This window comes from Xiphias gladius, chromosome 2 (assembly GCF_016859285.1).
Source record: "Xiphias gladius isolate SHS-SW01 ecotype Sanya breed wild chromosome 2, ASM1685928v1, whole genome shotgun sequence".
NCBI lineage: Eukaryota > Metazoa > Chordata > Actinopteri > Istiophoriformes > Xiphiidae > Xiphias > Xiphias gladius.
In genome coordinates this window covers 4081102-4085270 of record NC_053401.1, presented here as the reverse complement: position 1 = coordinate 4085270, position 4169 = coordinate 4081102, and positions in this window count along the sequence as shown.

The window sequence follows — 4169 nt, the reverse complement described above, 5'->3', positions numbered from 1 at the left end:
GTCGTGTCATGCCATGGAGAAACGACAACCTATCAGTGGAGAAAATGTCGCAGCTGCAGCACGATATCCTACTTGCAGCAAAGATGTCGCCAGGAGAAGGGATTGGTGGAAGTGCAAATTAAAGTCAATATAATATTTTAGAAAGCAAGGCTCTTGACTATTTTTATCGTGACATGTAAAGACATGTCTGACACACAGTTTGGGTCTGAATCATTTCTACATTTGTGACTTTTGCATTGATGGTTTCCTTTGAAGTCAACCTCGGGCATCGTTTTTTTCTAAAGCAAAAATTCAAGCCAAACTTTGAAAAATCGTGCAGGCCTTTGACAACATGTATTTCTGTCTTGTAACGGTTCCTGATTGCACAAAGGCACTGTCTAGCTGGACTGACAAACATTCTGTGGGCTGCAAAAAGAGAGTTTCCAAGTTTCCAAGATGCTAATTTGTATTTCAATTAGTGGTGGGCGGATTGATCCCCAAAGTATTAATACCGCTGATGAGATGAGATATCACCTAATAATATAGTAGCACATACTTATATAATACAACATTAGCTGCTTTTAACAATAAAAAGAATCAGTATTGGTAATGATATTGGTGATCCTGGAACTTGTATTATTTGGTTTCAGACTGAAACCAAATTTTGTGCAATGGCCCACCCCTAGCATAAAGAAGACCATTTATTTTAGCCCATTTTCCAAGTTGCTAAAATTTGTAAACCTTGCAGCTGGGGGTGACATATCTTTTCTTGTTTTGCACAGTGAATTACTACGACTCTTTTAATTATCCATTCATTTAGAATCCAAGTAAATCAATAACAATGGTCTCTCTTACTCTATTAAACTTTCCAACTTCCAAAAATGGGGACGACAAAGAAGCTTGCACCGAGGCAACGGGTCGCTTCCGGTCGCCATCTTTGTTTAGATTGATAAATGGTCGCACGGTGTGACAGATAGTTGAAAATGTTCTTTACTTTGCCGCAGGCAGATTATTTCGCCTTACAGTTGAAGAGAGGAGCCCCTTGGGAATGCGGCGATGTCTCCAAAACGGCGGTAAGTGTCGTCAAGTTTACCCGCCGGGGTTTTTTTTAAATCATCAAAGCTGGGCTTGTAAACGATTCAGCTGTTACCTGAAAACAGCGAGTAACGCTGAGCGAGAGGCACACGCCTCTGGTGGACACGGGAAAAAAAAAAGGGGAAGAGACATTATGATGTTATCAAGAGAAACGCGGTCAGTGGAAAGCTACAGGGCGGTTAGCCGCGAGTAGCATTAGCTCCCGACCGGTGCTGCGGGGGAGCCGGTTTCAGAGCAACGCATTTTTAATGGTGTTATTTCTAAACCAGTGTAGTCGACGGAAATAAGGCGAACTCGCGGAGCGGCCTCCGCGACACAAACCGTTGTGACCGTATTGTGCAGACAAAAAAAAAAGTAGTTTGGATTATGTTGCGTTAAACGTCAAAAGTGATGCCTGATGTAAACTTCCACAGGAGACTTCACTCGCCGAGCGCCATGGAGTCGGTTAGTGGTGTGCTACAAATTTAGCCCCCTTTTTTTTTTTTTTTTTTTTAGCTTAGGTTTGTTTATATCATTAAAAATTAAATGCGCCGAATCAGTTATTAGAACTTCCTGTTTGCAGTGTTCTCGTAAATGTACGGACAAGCGTCACTGGATTACTCCGGTGTTGAAGAAAACGTAAAAACGCGACGATTCTCAGGCAAGTTCTGCAGGGTCTTTTTTTTTTTTTTTTTTCCCCTTGTTTTTCTAAATGGATTTATAGACGTTTATTCGCGTTGGACATCTGAAATCATGAAATCCTCGGGCTGCCTAAGTCACACTGCATCTAAAAATATGTGTATCATATTGGCCTGTCTGGATCTGACCGAGTTGCGACCACTATTTGACACACAGCGCGGCATTCAGGCGATGAGGGGTTGTAGAAAGGGCCTACCTTAGCAGCCGCTTAAACCGCCCTTAAAGTAGCCGAGATTATAGCAACCTGCCCAAAGCCATTTTTCTTGTCCACCCGGTCTGGCAACAGAGTGAACATCATGCTGGTCTTTGCATTTTTCCTGTTATTGCTCTCCATGGCGATAATGTACGTCAGCGTTTCAGCATGGCGCATCAGATCCAGTAATCCTCTGGAGACGCATCTGATGGCTTTGTCCTCCTAATTTTTTTTTTTTTTAGTGTCTGCACCTACCGTCAGCCAAACCCAACTGTGTTTTTCCCCCTCCACATGCCAACAAGTACCTCTGCAGTTGTACACGTTATTATTTTTCATTTACAACCTCCATAAAAATTTTTTGTTGCCACCATTTTTATCTTCTGTAGCCAAATGGTCTGTTTATGTTAGGCTGAGTTCGTTCTTATTTTGTATTTCGTTGAGCCTGCTCCATCTGGTTTCCTCTGCCCTGGTTTGTGGGAAATGTCTTTTTTTTTTTTTTTTTGCTATTTCAAGACAATTTATCATCTCCTTCCCCATCCTGTTACTCACTGAACCACAGGAATGCTGTAATTTAATGACGCCAAATTTGGTCCCACATAAATTGGCAGTTGTGCGCAGTGTTTTGGACTGACTGCATTGTGTGGGTGAAGACATGTTGAAGGGAAATGACGCAACGTGCTTTACACCAAATTGCCCGTGTTTACCAGGAAGAAGTTTGATGTCAACTGAGGGCACGGCCGCACTCCAAAAAAAGAAATGCTCGGGAAAAAGAGAAGTGGCGCTAGTCGTCTAGTTTCCCATGTGTAGTATCTGTACTAGAACACGTAACCAGCTTGTTCTACAAGCCTTATTTTCTTAGTTACCCGGAAGGCAGTTGGTGTTGGCCCTGTTGAATCCCCGTTGCATTTAATTAAAAGGCACTCAATGTTTCAGTTGGAGAGTTGCATGAAATCACATGAAGAGGGTTTTTTTTTGTTTTTTAATTTTTTTAATCCTGAGAACTCATTAAAGTCAGTTAATAATCGTACAATGTTACTTAACAACTAAATATGTCCAAAAGAAAAAAACAACTCAAAAGCATTTGTAGCCTAAATAATAGAGAATACAAATAACTAACTATCACAGAGCTTTAGACAAAACTGTGGTTGTCCAGCGAGGCAATGACTACCATGGCGTTATGAAGTTTAACAGTAGTCATTTTTCTTTACCATTGAGGTAGCTCTTTAATTTTGTCTCTCTGGCTGTAAATAGGGAATTTTGGGCAGTGTCGCAAATCAGTTGGCAGGACTGCATTATGACAGTATTGGACTTCTGGGATTTTTAATAATCTCGATTAAATTTACGGATTATAACATTGGTAGATATCGGTATCACCATGTACATTTACACAAACTGTGAGGGAGGAGTTGGTCCAAACTGCTGACTCCTACATACAGGGTTCCTGCAGGGTCTTGAAATGTCTTAAAAAGCATTTACTTGGGTTTCTTGAAGTACAGGCCTTCTTAGATATAAAAAAAAGTTTTAATTTTCAAAGACCTTAAATATTTCTTCTAGCTTTCTGTAGGCAGTAACCGCCATTATAAGGTGTGTTTGTATCCGATTTTGGCAAAAGCTGGCTGGAAAATCTCCAGTACTATGGCTTCCGACCTCTGACCTTAAATTAATTAGTTTTTTTTTTTTTTTTTTAATTGCTTAATCCATCTATCCGGTCATCCATCCATTTTCTGCTGCCTATCCAGGTCCAGGTCACGTTTAATTATTATTTAATCATGTTATGAGGATTATGCCAGGGAAAACTATTACAAAACTGTGCAAAAAAATTAAATGAATTGAGATTTATTTCAAATTGCATTTGATAAATAATTCTAGGCCTTATTGTCCCTACTGGTATTTATTGACATCTTGCGCGGTATGATGGTGAAACAGGCATTAAATTTCATTCTATCTGGTATTAAAAAAAAAAACATATTTTTTCTCAACTAACAAAAAAAACAGTTTGAGAGGTTTTCTCCACTTCTTAATATATTTCATTAACATTGGAAAATCTATTTTTAATGAAAATATCAAGTGGAAAAACTGAGATGGTTCTTCTTTGTGTCACCCCCTCCACCTCCTGACTCTCAAGTGTACCTGATGACTAAGGCTACACATGAACACGAAAGTGTTGTTGTAATCAGAAACGAAACGGACAGCGGTCTACAAAAAATTTTTATTTTTAATTTAC